Raw genomic sequence first — 18469 nt, 5'->3', positions numbered from 1 at the left:
CAAAAACCAAAAAAAAATTGTGTCCTTCAATTTTAATTTTTTCTTTTTGGGTCATATCCAGTGATGCTCAGTGTCTGCTCCAGGGTCACTGCTTGGGGGCCACTCCCAGCAGTGCTTAGGTGACCATACATTGTTGGAGATCATGCAGAGCTTGCTTTGCAGTCCTTTGAGATATCTCTCCAGTATTATCCTTCAAGTCCTATAAAGAAGATTGAGATAAAAGCTCAATGAAATTCAGAAAAGATGGAAAAAGAGATGCATGGGAATGATAAGCATTTTAGAAGCTGATTTTTTAAAATGTGAATATACATATTGGTATATGTATATACCATACCCGGCAGTGCTCAGGAATTACTCCTTGCTCTGTGGACAGAAATCACTCCTGTCCGGCTCGAGGGACCATATGGGATGTTGAGATCGAACCTGGCTCCATCCATGGTAGGCAGCTTGCGAGGAAAATACCCTACTGTTGTGCTATTAATCTGGCCTCTAGTATAGTTTTTTAAAATATTACTACACCTGCTATCCTAGACTCTTCTGACCATCTCTTGCAGTAGATACTTAGGACCTCTCAGGGAACTTTAGAGAAATTATATGTTATATATAAAACTAAAACCAGCATTTTATCAACTTGAAAAGTTTACATTCTAAAAATTTATGTCTGGGGTTGGAGAAAAATTTATGTCTGGGGTTGTAAGAGGTAAGGCACTTATATTACATGTAGCCAATCCCAATTCATAGTTTTGTTTTGTTTTGTCACATCTAGCAGTGCTCAGAGCTCTCACTCCTGGCTCTGTTCCCAGGGATCACTCATGGTAGTGCTCAAGGAATCATATAGAATAGTGGGGATCAAACCTAGAGTGGCCAAGAGTACCCCTTGTATTATATTTCTTTTATTACTTCTGTACTAATCCCAGTTTAATCCCCAGGCTACATCACCACCAGGAGTGACTCCTGAATACAGTTTGGGTGTGACTCAAACCTCCTTTCACCAAAATCTTATATTCTGATTTTTTTTATTTGGTTTTTGGGCCACACCCGCGGTACTCAGGGTTACTCCTGGCTGTCTGCTCAGAAATAGCTCCTGGCAGGCACGGGGGACCATATGGGACACCGGGATTCGAACCAACCACCTTTGGTCCTGGATCGGCTGCTTGCAAGGCAAACGCCGCTGTGCTATCTCTCTGGGCCCTATTCTGATTATTTGATACTTTTACCATGTATATACTACTTTGACATTCCCACAAACTAAGCCATTGAATAAACATTTCCTAGAATCCAATGCCTTTCTCTCTAAAAAGAATACCTGTTTTATTTTAATGGACAGGAAGAGTTTCATGGCCTTTAAACTGGTCTATTTCCTTTGGCTTTCAGGAAATCAATATGCCATTGGCTCTTATATAATAATTGCACTCCTGGGTCTTTGTACAACGATTTCTGCATATTTGAGGGTATTGACGTGGATTCTAAAAATTGTGGTTCAGTGGATTTTGTTTCCTTTGAAGAATGTGGAAGTGGTAAAAAATCGTTGGAATATCAGCTTGCAGTTTTGGAAGCTTGTTTTTCAGCTTGATTTTTTAAGCTGAGTATAAAATGTCTAACTCTCAGGTATCAAGGGTTTTATCCTCCTGAGAGGTGCAGTTCTCTCAGAATCAGAAAGCTGCTTGCCCTCTGGTTGGAACTTAAATGCCTCCTGGTCTTGTGAGATTCTGGAAATGATTTTGCTTCCAGCTGATGCGTTGGTGGAGTTTTACTGGGCAGGAAGCTCTATTATCTTATACAGACCTCTATAGCTCTTCGCCTGAATAACTTTCTCCCTGCTGTTATTTTTCTTCACCTCAGTCTCTGAACTTGGCTGACTGCCTTCTTCACTAAATAGCACCACCCTGCTGAGCTTGCAGCCCCCTAAAACCCCCAACTGTGATCCAAAAAATTCTACCAGACCAGGATGACAGGTCAGCCATTCTTGTTAATTTCCTTTCTCTGGATGTCATAGCTTGGTATGTTCTGGGACCTGGAAATAGTTGTTCAAAATTATATTTGATCCATTTTCTAGCTGTTGAGGCTGGAGGGTGAGGTTATCACTGCTTTGCCTGTTGTGTGTGTTTGTGTGTGTGTGTATGTGTGTGTGCTGATCTTTGAAAGAATTTTCATGTTGATGGACCTGAGAGATAACGGGAGGTCAGGCACTTGCCTTGTATGCAGCCAATCAGGGTTCAATAACAGGTCCCACTTAGGATCCCTAGAGCACTATCAGGAGTGATCCCTGAGCACAGAGCCAAAAGTAAGCTCATGAGCACTACCAGAGGTAGTGTTCGAGGGATCCTAAAACTTAAAAAAAAAGAAAGTATATTTTCACTTTGATACCATCAGTTCCAGTTGGCAAGTTATAAAGTTCTGTAATATAAAAACACATATGAAAATACATATATAGGGGCCGGTGAGGTGGCACTAGAGGTAAGGTGTCTGCCTTGCAAGCGCTAGCCAAGGAAGGACTACGGGACCACGGTTCGATCCCCGGCATCCCATGTGGTCCCCCCAAGTCAGGGGCAATTTCTGAACGCTTAGCCAGGAGTAACCCCTGAATGTCAAACGGGTGTGGCCCCAAAACCAAAAAAAAATACATATATATATAAATCCACATATAAAAAACAAGGCCAATTTCTAGGATATTCACTGACTCTCTCCTACATGTTTCCTCATCAGAGCTGAGCCCCTCTTTCTCTGTACTAGGGCTGTGGAGTAGAATTTTGAGGGCTAATGGAATCATTTGTTCTCTTGATTATACAAGTAGCCACTACCCACATGTGGGTCCAGTAGCCTGAAAATATGTCAGAGAAAGTGATAAGATAAATATGGTGAGAGAATGCAATAGATAAATATGATAAGATAATATAAGATAAATATTGTAAGATATTTTGAGGGGCCAGAGATTAACTCAGTGGGCATATGCTTTGCTTGCAGGAGGCTGGGTTAGATCCTTAGTACTGTGTGGTCCCCTAAGCACTGCCAGGAGCAACATTTCCCCCCCCCCCAATGTTTAGTGTCCTTTAATGATTCCCATTTCCCTGAAGGACAAGTGCAGGCAACTAGACAATGGCAAAAGAAAGTCACTTGATAATCTACCCTGATTCAAGACTGTGCCCTCTTGCTGGAAGGTCCCTCCCAGGAAAGTACTCTTGCACAAACATTAGGCACTCCTTGCTACCCAGATGCAGCTTCTGCTATGTATATGACCCAGAGTCTACCTGCCAGCCGGGACTCAGCCAAAGGCCAGTTCTTGGCTAGGAGCAATTTTTTGTATGTTTGTTTTTTGGGGTCACGCCTGGCAGCACTCAGGGGTTACTCCTGACTCTACACTCAGAAATCACTCCTGGCATGCTCAGGGGACCATATGGGATGCCGGGATTCGAACTACTGTTCTTCTGCATGCAAGGCAAACACCCTACCTCCATGCTATCTCTCCGGCCCTCAGGAACAGTTTTTGAGCACAGATCTGAGATCAGTCTCCAAGGACTGACAGGTAGAGCCAACCTCTGCCCCAAACCTTGAAAGAGATGCTTTGAAAGACAGTCACATAAGTATTATGGTGCATGGTTGTGGATGTTCTATCTTATTGATTTTTTATTCATTTTGGTTTGGAGGTAATGCTCTACTCTGCTTGAATCTATTCCTAGGAGCCGGAGTAATAGCACTGTGGTAGGGCATTTGCCTTGCACGTGGCTGACCCAGGACAGACCTAGGTTCAATCCCCCAGCATCCCATATGGTCCCCTCAAGCCAGGAGCAATATCTGAGCCCTTAGCCAGGAGTAAGCCCTTAGCGTCATTGGGTGTGGCCCCAAAACCACACAACAACAAAAAAAAATCTATTCCCAGCTTGATACTCAGGGGACCAGGTTATGACAAGGAATCAACCACACCTCACACAGGCAGGGACAACCACACCTCACACACACACACACACACACACACACACACACACACACACACACACACACAGTCAAGCTCACCTAATACATGTGGGGATTAACCACACCCCACACATGCAAGGTAAATGTAAATGCTTTTCCACAGAGACACCTTCCTGGCCTATAGTTGCTCACCTTATCAATTTTTGTAAACACTCACTGTGCCTAATTTATATGCCAAATATTTTCATAATTATGTATGTAGAGTAAAAAAGCATAATTTATGTAGAACTTACAACTATGTACAATTCCAGACTTGGAATGTATTGTCTTTCCATAAATACTAAGGAACTGCTGTACTAAGTTCTAAAACTTGATTTTGTATTGAAGTTATCTATTTGCTAATTTATTTATGATGTTGTTCAAGAGTGTAGCAAGTCAGCCCCTGAAGAGGTTGACTGATGGAGGGATGGAGGATGAGGCCTTTCTCTTCCAGCTCGGAGCACGCATCTGCCACCCTGTCTAGCCGATGGTTCTGAGGTGAAACGGCGGGTAAACAGCTCGCAGACAGTCAGGCTCGTGGAAATATTCGCTTTATTCGGTGGACAAGACTGAAGTCCAAAGACTCAGCTTCAGTTCCAGCCAAAAAGCCCCGGCCTTCCACAGACTCTTGTTTTTATCCACCAGAATCAGGTACCACCCAATGGTGGGATCAGATACCAACCAATGGTGGAAGCAGAATCAGGTCCTACCCTAGGGTGGGGGCAGAATGCCAGGTCACACCCTAGGGTAGGGCACAATCACCAATCAGTTTAGGGTGAGTAACATAGTAATCCCCTAAAATATTTACATACACAACACAAGAGGGGAGTTCACCCAGTAGTCAGGGGGCTCACAGGACCATAACCAGAAGTGGGGCTGTGCAGTTTAGAGGATGAAACCTGTTGTCATACTCCTTTAAAACCACTTTACTTTTACCTTTCATTTTCTTTGCGTTAATTAGCACAAGTACCCTTAATAAATAAATCACCTGGTGGTTATCCTCAACCTGACCCTCAGGTAATTTATGTTAAACTCTGGCTAATAGGGGCCGGAGCAATAGCAAAGTGGTAGGACATTTGCCTTGCATGCGGCTAGGACAGACCCGGGTTCAATCCCTGGCATTACATATGGTCACTAGACTCCCCGGAGACTGCCAGGTGTGATTTCTGAGTGCAGAGCCAGGAATAACCCACCCACCCCCAGCCGCCAGGTGTGGTCCAACCAAAAACCAAAAACAAACAAAAAGCCCACTCTTCTGGCTAATAAAAGTGGCAGAGAAAGCAGCAGAGAGACAAAAAGAAGCTTGGCTGGTTCAGTAAGATCCAAGAAGCTACTCAATAACCCCTGGACAAAAAATCTACTTTGTCTGTGATTCTGATTTCTTGTGCAGAACTTTAAGCTGAGACCCCACAGAACCCAGGGATTATATATACAAGGCATGTGCTCTGCTGCTGAGCCACATCCCTGACCCTGAAATTTTTTAATTTTCTTAAATTTTAGTTAACTTAGATTTTGATATGACTAGTGACTAGTTGTGGACATACAGGCTTAGAAAAATCAGCGACTGTGTTTTTGAGCTTTACATCCCCCTTCTCTTTCCTTCCTCCCTCCCTCCCTTGCTCCCTCCCTCCCTACCTTCCTTTTAATTTTCTTAAATTTTAATTAACTTAGATTTTGATATGACTAATGACTAGTTATGGATGTACAGGCTTAGAAAAATCAGCGTCTGTGTTTTTGAACTTTACATCCCCCTTCTCTTTCCCTCACTTCCTCCCTCCCTTCTCTTCCTCCCTTTCCTCCTTCCTCCCTCCCTTTCCTCCTTCCTTCCTTCCTCCCTCCCTTTCCTCCTCCCTCCCTTTCCTCCTTCCTTCCTCCCTCCCTTTCCTCCTTCCCTCCTTCCCTCCTTCCTTCCTTCCCTCCTTCCTTCCTTCCTTCCTTCCTTCCTTCCTTCCTTCCTTCCTTCCTTCCTTCCTTCCTTCCTTCCTTCCTTCCTTCCTTCCTTCCTTCATCCCGGAATTGAACCACCATCTTTCCTGTGTTGGCTGTGTGCAAGGCAAACGCCTCACCACTGTGCTATTGCTCCAGCCCTATTTATTTATTTATTTATTTATTTATTTATTTATTTATTTATGATTTGGGGGGCCACACCCGGCGGTGCTCAGGGGTACTACTGGATCTGCTTCAGAAATCACCCCTGGCAGGCTCGAGGGACCATATGGGATGCCAGTGATCAAACCCATGTCCATCCTAGGTCAGTCACATTCAAGGCAAATGCCCTACCGCTGTGCTACTACTCCAGTCCCAAGATAAACCCTTTAGGGGGCTGGAGAGATAGCATGGAGGTAGGGTGTTTGCCTTGCATGCAAAATGATGGTGGTTTGAATCCTGGCATCCCATATGGTTCCCCGAGCCTGCCAGGAGCGATTTCTAAGCATAGAGCTAGGAGTAACCCCTGAGCGCCGCTGGGTGTAACCCCAAAACAAAACAAAACAAAACAAAAAGATGTTTATCCCAATATGCTAAGAAAGCAAATATTTGTATATTTGGGTTTTGTCCAGACAGATTAAAATAGACATTTGACGGCAGAATGTTTTCTTCTTCTGGTGATGATAACTGGTTATAAGCATAAATATTGAATGTGAAGGACAGTAAGGGCTCTCTGTCCACCAGGGTATGGATCCCTTTACCCTGTGCTTTTTTTCTGATTTTTCTCTGTTTTTTTAATCCTGCATAGCAATCCTGCTTCAACCCTCTTCACTTTGGCATTCCTCCTCCCCTCTCCATTTCTTTTCTTTTCCTTTTTTTGTTGTTTTTTGTTTTGTTTTGTTTTTGGGCCACACTCGGTGTTGCTAAGGGGTTACTCCTGGCTATGTGCTCAGAAATTGCTCCTGGCTTGGAAACTATATGTGATGCCGAGGATTGAATGCAGGCTCGTCCTGGGCAGCCTCATGCAAGGCAAATGCCCTACCCCTACACTAGCACTGCGTCCCCATTTTATTTTATTTCCCTTCCCCTTCTCTTCATTTCTCAGGAGCCCTTGTCACTTTTCTTTAGATGGCATACATTGCTTCTTTCTTTCTTTCTTTCTTTCTTCCTTTTCTCTTTCTTTCTTCCTTCCTTCCTTCTTTCCTACCTTCCTTCCTTCCTTCTTCCTTCCCTCCCTCCTTCCTTCCTTCCTTCCTTCCTTCCTTCCTTCCTTCCTTCCTTCCTTCCTTCCTTCCTTCCTTCCTTCCTTCCTTCCTTCCTTCCTTCCTTCCTTCCTTCCTTCCTTCCTTCCTTCCTTCCTTCCTTCCTTTCTTTCTTTCTTTCTTTCTTTCTTTCTTTCTTTCTTTCTTTCTTTCTTCTTTCTTTCTTAATGTAGCCAAAAAACAAACAAAAAATAGTGAGAGAAGAGAGTGGTAGACAGGACTGACAATACAATTTGGATAGAATTTGGGGACTGTGGTTTTTATTTTGATGCTATGAAAGAGTTAAGGAAAAGAGATGTGTGTGTGTGTGTGTGTGTGTGTGTGTGTGTGTGTGTGTGTGTGTGTGTGTGTGTGTGTGTAGGCAGGGCTGGGGCCTTTCAAGCACTTGAGGACAAAGATCAAGTCTTCACTGAGCCAGTATTAATTGAGAACAGTCCTTTCAAAGTGTCACCATCCCGGAGGATGGTTCGCTCTACTCTCTCTGGGCATCCTGCCATTCTGTCTCTACCTGGACTCTGTGGCTGATTCCAGTGGTCCTGGGACTCAGGCTTCCGGGAATGTGCCCCCTCCCCTGCACACAGAGTCCAGTGCCAACTGCAAGTCCTGGCTGGCCCCTGTGGTTTTGAGTGACAGACTGAAAACCCCAGAAATCCCTGACTCCTCTTTCGGGGCTTTTAGTAATTTGTTCGAGCAGTTCTGAGAAACACTTGCCTCACTAGATGAGCAGTTTATTATGTAAAGCCACAAGTCCAGAGCAGCCAGGTGGGAGTTACTCTCCAGATAACTGTTGCTGTCACTGTTGGTGGTCGCTGGCCCAGAAGTGCTCCAAAACCTGTTCCTTAGCTTTTCATTGAGGCTTCACTCCAAGGACCTGAGTGGTGAATCCTGGGTCTTTGGCAACTGATTTAACCTCCAGCCCCTCTCCCCTTTAGGAAGCCAGTGAGTGGGGAGGGGAGGGGGGGAGGAGGGGAGAAGGGGGATAGAAAGCTCCAGCAAGTCTATAATGGGCCAGATGGAACAGCCAGAGGTCAGACCCATCCAGGAAGCTGCCACGGGCAGAAAGAAGGCAGCACAAATGGGAAAGACACTTCAAGAATGAAAAGATTGGGAGCCACCAAGTCTAGAGAGGGAAGAAACATCAGGGGGATTTTTATTTCAAAGAAGGATCCTGAACCTGGAGGTGTCCTGGAAGGAAGGAGTTGGATAGAATAAATTTAAAATGTAGGAGGAGGTGGAGGAAGTGACCTGCAATTTCCAGGTCTTCTTTCCCCTGCTCTGTCTATTATAGAAGTGCTCCCAACCTCAGTTTACCCATTGATAAAACAAATAATTTTTTATTTTTTGGTTTTTGGGCCACACCCAGTGATGCTCAAGGGTTACTCCTGGCTTGGGGGACCATATGGGAAGCCAGGGGATCGAACCGTGGACTGTCCTAGGTTAGCATATGCAGGGCGGACGTCCTGTTGGTTGCACCACCACTCCGGCCCCAAAACAGATAATTTCTATTGGCTGGAATCTTTTTAAGGATTAGGAAGTGATTGTGGAGAGCTTTTAGGACTAGCAAATGCTGCAGCAGTTGTTAAAGTTCATTTTGTTTGTTTGTTTGTTTGTTTGTTTGTTTTTGGGTCACACCTGGCTGTGCTCAGGGGGGACTCCTGGCTCTGCACTCAGAAATTGCTTCTGGCAGGCACGGGGGACCATATAGAATGCCAAGATTTGAACCAACAACCTTCTGCATGCATGGCAAATGCCATATCTCCATGCTATCTCTCCGTGCCCCCAGCTTTTGTATTAGTTTTTGGGTCACACCCGGCAGCGCTCAGAGGTTACTCCTGGCTCTACGCTCAGAAATTGCTCCTGGCAGATTTGGGGGACCATATGGGATGCCAGGATTTGAACCACTGTCCTTCTGTATGCAAGGCAAATGCCCTACCTCCATGCTCTCTCCAGCCCTAAAGTTTATTTTTTATTTACAGAGACTTCCTAGTAGAGACTCCTGGGCCTACTTGCTATTTCCGGTGCTATGCTTGACCCAGTGGAGCAGACCACATGGAATAGTGCCCAGGATTCACAACGCAGTGCTGCTAGGGCCTGAGATGCCAGGGATCACCAGGGCTGCAGCCAGTGAACCTAAAGAAAACACATGGTGCTAAGGATCAAACTTGGAATCCTGAGCAAACAGGCACATGCTCCAGGCCTTCACAAATCTTTCCGACCCCTATAACAATCGTAACAATCATTGTTGTAATTATTAAAGTGGTGATTTATGGGCTGTACAAAAAAACATGGGCCACCTGGGGCTGGAGCAATAGCACAGCAGGTAGGTCGTTTGCCTTGCATATAGCCAACTTGGGTTCGGACCCCATCATCCCATCTGGTCCCTCGAGCCTATCAGGCGTAATTTCTGAGTACAGAGCCAGGAGTAACCCTTGAGTACTGCCAGGTGTGGCCCAAAAACAAATAAACAAAAACACAACTCAGGGCCTCTTTGAGCAGGGCAGGTGTTCTAGCCTTTGGAGCTGTTCTGCAGTGCTTGGAGATTTGCTTTTGGTGCAATGCTCAGGTGGCAGCTCTGGGAACTGGGGAACTGCAGTGCAATATTTAAACCTGGAGTTCCCAAGTACGAAGCATGTCCCACAGCTCTTTCAGCTATTCCCCTGCTCCTTGCTATTTTTTTTTTTTTTTTTTTTTTGGTTTTTGGGCCACACCCGGCGATGCTCAGGGGTTACTCCTGGCTGTCTGCTCAGAAACAGCTCCTGGCAGGCACGGGGGACCATATGGGACACCGGGATTTGAACCAACCACCTTTGGTCCTGGATCGGCTGCTTGCAAGGCAAACACCGCTGTGCTATCTCTCCGGGCCCTGCTATTTTTTTTTTTAAAATTGGGGCTATAAGTGATGTTTGGAGGGCTTTGGCCTACTATAGTTATCTAGAAATCCACAAGATTAAAAGGATTTTTGTGGTAATCTTTTTTTGGGTGGTGGTGGTGGTAGAGGGATAACATTTACAATGCTCAAAACTTACTCCTGACTCTGCTCTCAGGGATCACTCCTGGCAATGCTCAAGACAAGGATTAAACATAGGTTGACCACATGCAAGGCAAATGTCCCACCCATTGTAAAATCTCTCTGATTCTTTGTATGTCAAACTTTCATTTCTCCCTGCACACAAACTTTCAACCTATTTTTGAGGGATTTCAGAGGCTTTTCAAGTGATGCTTAGGACCCAAGGGCTATTCTCGGTGACAATTACCAACCAAATCAGTGGTTTAGTGCCAGGGCCTGAAAATGTTGGTGCCATTTGGTGTCAGATCACCAGAACCACCTGGCAGAGCTCAGAGGCTTCTAGAAATGCACCTGGTACTGCTGGGTTAGATTGAGGACACATGATGATGGGGATCAAAATAAGTTCAGGGACAGGCCTTGCATATGCCCTAAGCCTGGTACTTCCTCCCCAGTCCTCAAAGTTCCTTAACACTTCATTGGCAAAAGCCAAAGTAAATCTAATGCCTGGGCAAGCCAGCAAGGTGGGTCCCTTGACGGAGCTTGAAGGTTGCCCTAGGCATTCCCCATTCCCCACTCGGATCCTTAGGGGAGGGTCTCGGTGGGGGCCCTGAACTTCAGGCCTCCCAGCTTCTTGAAGGTTCTCTTTCCTTCCTGGGAGCCAGGAGTCTCTACCAGCATGGGGTTCGGCAGGCCTCGACCATGCCAGAGGCCTTCTTAACCAGGCCTGGGGGGGAGGGGTGCGGGACTTGGGTGACCCCAGCACCCCACTACTGCCTTGCTCCAGATCTCCAGGGCTTCCCTGGGCCACATGCCTGGGCAAGCCAGCGAGGTGGGTTCCTCGGGGGAGCTTGAAGGTTGCCCTAGGCTTTACTTGTGGGTTGCACTAAAGCAGTCATTGGTAATCTCTTTACCAGTCTATATTTTCAAAACCGCGTGGGGGCTAGTGCCCCCGCATGCACAAGGAACATTAATAGCTCTCACTATCATTGAATTATGTTTTTGTGTATGCAGAATGTCCATTTTGTACTTTGCCCTTTCGCACACCCCTACAAAAGATTATTTTTCTCTTAACTCTCTCACCCCCTATCATCATTACTCCACATTTACCCTTTTTAACTTAAGTACTGTAGAATCCTAAGTCACAGACCATAGTGGTGCCCTGGAGTTAACACCCCCCCAACTATTCCAAAAGGCATAGAATTCGTACATGTATGTCTTTTCAACATTTTATGTGTGTTTTCTTTGACGGCTATAACTCTTGCTGAATATTTTCTTATACACTAACGATTCCACCCCCCCCCTTTATTTTATCTTTTCTTCTCTTTGTGAACTGTTCAATAGGGAATTTGGTGAAAGAGTCCCTCAGTTAAATGCTTATGTTTGAACCAAGTCATGGGTATTGTTGGACGTGTTCTTACGCTTCCATATACTCTGATACCGCCACGTGGCTATATTTCTTGTTTGCTTAGGCACATTAAAATGGGAAAATACTATACATACAAATAAGTTCTTTTCTTTCCTTTTTTTTGGGGGGGGGGGTCACACCCGGCAGTGCTCAGGGGTTACTCCTGGCTGTCTGCTCAGAAATAGCTCCTGGCAGGCACGGGGGACCATATGGGACACCGGGATTCAAACCAACCACCTTTGGTCCTGGATCGGCTGCTTGCAAGGCAAACGCCACTGTGCTATCTCTCCAGGCCCAAATAAGTTCTTTTCTTTTTTTTTTTTTTTTTTTTTTTGGTTTTTGGGCCACACCCAGTAACGCTCAGGGGTTACTCCTGGCTATGTGCTCAGAAGTTGCTCCTGGCTTGGGGGACCATATGGGACACCGGGGGATCGAACTGCGGTCCGTCCAAGGCTAGCGCAGGCAAGGCAGGCACCTTACCTTTAGCGCCACCACCTGGCCCCATAAGTTCTTTTCTAATAGAGATGGGAACACACAAATCTTGTAGTGCAATGAAACCTTACACCCTGAACATTGACATGGCAATGACCTGGCACAGGCCTCAGAAGAATGGGCATTCTCCATTCACCCCTGATCGAGGGAAGACATCTACAAAACATCCAAAGTTGTCCATAACATCACCTGGAGGCAATCCTCTCCCAGGGAACATCCTACCACTGCTCTAACATCGACCTACTCAAAAGAGACTTCCCTTAACACTGAGAAGACTTAACAACAACAATGACCTGCTTACTGGACAGGGCTTTCTGCATTGCCCTTTAATTGTGAAGTGAAATGAGAGGATACTCCACACCAGCCTGACTTCAATGTAGAATGTGCAGATTCCAGGATCTTTAATACAGAAACCTGATGCCAACAATAGAGACTACGTGAAAAATAAAACTGTATTGGCACTACAGACAATGACTTTGATTGAACAAACTAGTTTGCCTGGAGCCTAGACTTGGTCTTATGCCAGGAAACTTCAGGGGTAGGGTCTCCTTGTATTTAGACCAAGGCTTTTCCTTTCCATGTCCCCCATATTTTGGTGGGCCTATGCAAACAATATTTGCCACTCTAACATCATTTTTACTGTGCCGTTTTGACTAACCCTTAAAAAAAAACTCTTAAACTTTTGATGTTACCTTAAACTAATATGTATGTGCATGAATATATAAAAAAATATTATGCCTTCAAAGTTAAGGAGTCACATAAATCTCATGGCTTTAGGTTGCTTTGTGTACTGCTAAGAAATGTTATAATGTACTACAATCTGGGGACTTGTGGACAAAGTAATTGTACATGGGTTCTGCCTTATTTTTCTTAATGTTCTTTGACTGTAAGTTCAATATTTAGGCGTCATCAAGGGGATTTCTTCTGAGAACTCTGTTTATGGACGATTGTCCTTCCACTGTAACTTTACCTTGTCCTCTTTGCATCATTGTTCTCATAAGTAGAAAGCCTGTCTCGAGTACAGGTATGAGGAGGTAGGGAGGAGGGAGATCTGGGAAATTGGTGGTGGGAATATTGCACTGGTGAAGGGGGGTGTTCTTTACATGACTGTAATCATACAACTATAATCATGTTTGTAATCACGGTGTTTAAAAAAAATTAGACTTTAAAAAAATAAAATAAAATAATAAAAAAATAAAAATTAAAAATTAAAAAATAAAAAAGAAAGTAAATCTAATCACTTATGCTTGAGAATAACATATGAACATGTCCCAGTGCTGACTGTGCTGATTTTGTTACTTAGTCCCAACATCCTTCCCCATAGCCTAACTTTCCTGAGAGTTGGAGAGAATTTTATGCACATATGCAAAGAGCAACATGATTTTTATACCTTAATAATGAACCGTGTGAGGCCGGTGTGAGAGTACAATGGATAGGGCGTTTGTCTTGCACATGGCAGACCTGGGTTCGATCTTGGGCATCCCATACAGTTCCCTGAGCCTGCCAGAAATAATTCTTGATTGCAGAACCCAGGAGTAATACCTGAGCACCCCCGGTGTGGTATTTTCCCACCATGAACTTTGTGTAAAAATATCACATAGCAAATATATATTTATATAAAATATGGATTCTACTATTATCTCTTAAATACATACCCATACTGAATCCCATTCTTAGGATCAATTAACAATTTCCAATCAGATAGTGTTTTTATTGCTTATAGGTTAACTTACATGAAAAATAGACGCATACTCCAAACTATGCAGCACTTAATATATTTCATATAGTTGTTGTTTATACATTAAAATTATTTTCCCTCAATAACTTGTTTGGCTAAAATTTTCTGCATGCACATATATATTAAAAATAAAATTTCTGGGGCCCGGAGAGATAGCACGGCGGCGTTTGCCTTGCAAGCAGCCGATCCAGGACCAAGGGTGGTTGGTTCGAATCCCGGTATCCCATATGGTCCCCCGTGCCTGCCAGGAGCTATTTCTGAGCAGACAGCCAGGAGTAACCGCTGAGCACCACCAGGTGTGGCCCAAAACCCCCCCCCCAAAAAAATTTCTGCATGCCTGTTTGTTTGGGAGTCACACACTCTGCACTCAAGAATTCCTCCTGGGGCCTGAAGTATGGAAGTAGAATGTTTGCCTTGCATGCAGAAGGATGGTGGTTCAAATCACGGCATCCCATATGGCCCCCCAAGCCTGCCAGGAGTGATTTCTGAGCATAGAGTCAGGAGTAATCCCTGAGCACTGCCAGGTGTGACCCAAAAACCAAAAAAAAAAAAAAAAAGAAGGAAATTACTCTTGGCAGACTCAGGGAACCACATGAGAAGTCAAGGATTGAACCCAGGTCCGCCATATGTAAGATAAATGCCCTTCTTACTGTGTTATCACTCTGGTCCCAACACAGAATGATTGTTATGCTCACTACACCACTTATATCTATCTAAAAATATTCCAACATAACGTTTCTTCTTTGAATAAGTGCAAGCACAACATATACTTGCTTTATGGAGACTTTCCTATGTCAGAATTAGCAACCACAGCATTCCGGTTCCTATATCAATCTGTTCCTGCTCCCTGACCATGCCATACCTGCCATAGACTGCACCGTAAAATAGCAAGATATTAAAAGTAGGAGCTGGAGAGATAGCATGGAGGTAAGGCGTTTGACTTTCATGCAGGAGGTCATCGGTTCGAATCCTGGCGTCCCATATGGTCCCCCGTGCCTGCCAGGAGCAATTTCTGAGCCTGGAGCCAGGAATAACCCCTGAGCACTGCCGGGTGTGACCCAAAAACCACACACACACACACACACACACACAAAAAAAAAAGATATTAAAAGTAGCAAAAGAAGATGAAAAGAGAATCATTGTCCACCTTCACATAAAATTAGAAACACCCAACCAAGATAAATCCCTACAAATATATAAAAATTGTTGAGCCAGAGGATGCTATGACACCTAAGATGATGTGAAAGAAGCCATCTGCATGTTTTTCCAATCTATGATAGTAAAAAAATGTTTAGCGCTGGGGCCGGAGCAGTGGCGCAGCGGTAGGGCGTTTGCCTTACATGGCTGACCTAGGACGGACCGGCATCCCCATATGGCCCCCCAAGCCAGGAGCGATTTCTGAGAGCATAGCCAGGAGTAATCCCTGAGCATCACTGGATGTGCCCCCAAACCAAAAAACAAAAACAAACCCCAAGCCCCCTAAAAAAAAGGTTTACAGATGGTTCTAGGCAAAACAGGCCTAATGTTTCTTTCCCTTAGAAACTATATATCCCCAAAGCAGAAGAACACCCTCTCCCCAAATAAGGTTTAGTGTAGGAGCCAGAGCTATAGCACAGAGGGTAGAGTATTTTGCCTTGTACAAGGCTGACCCAGGTTTGGCATCCCATATGGCTCCCCCCCCACACACACACAGAGCAGCCAGGAAGGAATCCTAAGTACAGAACTAGGAGTAACCCCAGAGCATCATCAGGTGTAGCCCAAAGCACCCTCCCTCAGAAAATAAAACAAGGCTTAGTATAGAGGATTTATATTGGTATTCTTTTCTGAAAACATATTATTTCTGTAAAGCTAAATAAAATACCATACTTATGCAAATCAACCTGTCTACAAATTATAAGAATGAAAAGTTTTCCACCTTTCCTGGCCCCTAAATGTAAAATTATAAAATACTATAGTCATGTACTTTTGTTTGTTTTGTTATTTCGAGTCACACTCAGCTGTGCTCAGAGGTCCCTCCTGGTTCTATACTCAGAAATCGCTCCTGGCAGGCTCAGGGGACATATGGGATGCCAGGATTAGAATCACCATCCTTTTGCATGCAAGGCAAACGCCTTACCTCATGCTCATATTCATGCACTTTTGAGTTGCAGTAGACAGCATGTTATATTTTTAATAGTAATTGTATATATATATGCATACATATACACACATATATATATTTTGTTCACATTTGGCAGTACTCAGGGGTTACTCCTGGCAGGCTTGAGGGACAATATGGGATGACAGGGATAGAATCCAGGTTTGTGCTATCACTCTGGCCTTAATTATATATTAATTATTATATTATAATTATACATTATATAATTATATATTAAGTATATATTAATATTTATCAGTGATTTGGAGTCTATTTACTTTCCTGCCAGCCCTAAGAATGTTGTGAGGTTTTTAAATGTTTGCAAGGTTGGGGCAGGAGCAATAACACAGTGGCAGGGCATTTGCCTTGCATGCTGCCAACCTGGGACCCAGGTTCGATTCCCAGCATCTTATATGGTTCCCTGAGCCTGAGCCTGCCAGGAGTATTTTTTTTTTTTGGTTACACCCAGCAGCACTCAGGGGTTACTCCTGGCTCTATGCTCAGAAATCGTTCCTGGCAGGCTCAGGAGTGCTGCTGAGTGTGGCCCCAAAACAAAAGTTTGAAAGGTGTTAGGTACTGATCCTTATGGCAAAATGTCCTTGAAGCTTATTTGAAGAGTAAATTGCTTCTCATCCTTCCAGTAAACGTTTAAAAACCTGAAGTCAATAGCACAGTGGGTAGGGCATTTGCCTTGTATGCAGCCCACCCAGGTTCGATTCCTGGCATCCCATATGGTCCTCCGAGCCTGCCTGGAGTAATCTCTGAGTACAGAGACAGAAGTAACCGCTGCGTGCTGCTGGATGTATCCCCAAAACAAAAAATTAATAAATGTATTAAAATTATTAAATAATAATCATTAAATAAATCTAATAAAAATTTAATAAAACTTAAAGAAGCCTTTATTCTGTTTTCCCCTTTTCAATGGTTTAACAATTTCTTTTCTTTTTTTTTGTTTTTTGGGTCACACCTGGCGGCACTCAGGGGTTACTCCTGGCTCTACGCTCAGAAATCGCTCCTGGCAGGCTTGGGGGACCATATGGGATGCCGGGATTCGAACCACAGTCCTTCTGCATGCAAGTCAAATGCCTTACCTCCATGCTATCTCCTCGCCCTCTCAATGGTTTAATAATTTCTACACTTGGTAGGAATATTTCTAAAGTCCATGGTTCTAGAAAATTGTCACAATAGTAAATAAACAAGTTGTTATGGCTTTGGGAACAAGATTTTTGTGGTTCCTTTTAGAGGAGTGATCCTTGCCAGAGAAGGACTTTGACTGCAGGTGAGTGGTAAAAAATTACCCAGTTGTGCTTTCTTTTTTAAGCAAGGATGTTCCTTCAGATGTGTCACAATGAAGCATTTTGCGTAAAGACTTGAGGATATGGCCGGAGAGATAGCACAGCGGTGTTTGCCTTGCAAGCAGCCAATCCAGGACCAAAGGTGGTTGGTTCGAATCCCGGTGTCCCATATGGTCCCCCTTGCCTGCCAGGAGCTATTTCTGAGCAGACAGCCAGGAGTAACCCCTGAGCACCGCCGGGTGTGGCCCAAAAACCAAAAAAAAAAAAAAAAAAAAAAGACGAGGATCCAGAACATTTTTCAAAGCCATGCTTATCTTTTTCATCCAGGAAAGTTTCTCTGACTATCTCAAGCTTGAGAAAAGAAAGAAAGAAAAAAAAAAACTACACCCAAAACCAAAACAATACAACATTGTGTGGAAGGCACACCCTAGCAGTGGTCCTCAAACTATGGCCCACGGGCCACATATTGTATTTGTATCTGTTTTTATTTATGTATGTATTTATTTATGTATTTATGTATTTATTGCAAAATAAGATAAGTGCAGTGTGCATAAGAATTCGTTCGTAAGTTTTGTTTTTACTATAGTCAGACCCTCCAATGGTCTGAGGGACAGTAACTGGCCCCCTGTTTAAAAAGTTTGAGGACCCCTGCGAGAGGTTTGTTAAGCTTCCACTGGAGTTCAGACCACGCACAGACTGGAGTTGCAAATCCTATACCTGGCCAGTTGAGTTATTAAAAACTTTTTTTTTTTTGGGGCCGGGCGGTGGCGCTGGAGGTAAGGTGCCTGCCTTACCTGCGCTAGCCTAAGGAGACGGACCGCGGTTCGATCCCCCGGCGTCCCATATGGTGCCCCAAGCCAGGAGCGACTTCTGAGCGCATAGCCAGGAGTAACCCCTGAGCGTTACCGGGTGTGGCCCAAAAACCAAAAAAAAAAAAAAAAAAAAAAAAAAAACTTTTTTTAGGGGGCTGGAGAGAGAGCATGGAGGTAAGGCATTTGTCTTGCTTGCGGAAGGACGGTGGTTCGGCATCTCATAAGATCCCCTGAGCCTGTCAGGAGCGATTTCTGAGTGTAGAGCCAGGAGGAACCCCTGAGCACTGCCGGGTGTGACCCAAAAAACAAAAAAACAAAACAAAACAAAACAAACAAACAAACAAAAAACAAAAACAAAAACCCAACAACTTTTTAAATTAAAAATAAAAATTAAAACATATATTTTCGTTGGACTCACATGCTTAGTGTAGTGTTTATAGCTTT

The sequence above is a fragment of the Suncus etruscus genome, chromosome 6, assembly GCF_024139225.1.
Source record: "Suncus etruscus isolate mSunEtr1 chromosome 6, mSunEtr1.pri.cur, whole genome shotgun sequence".
Taxonomy (NCBI): Eukaryota; Metazoa; Chordata; class Mammalia; order Eulipotyphla; family Soricidae; genus Suncus; species Suncus etruscus.
Note: the sequence above shows the minus strand (reverse complement) of the source record.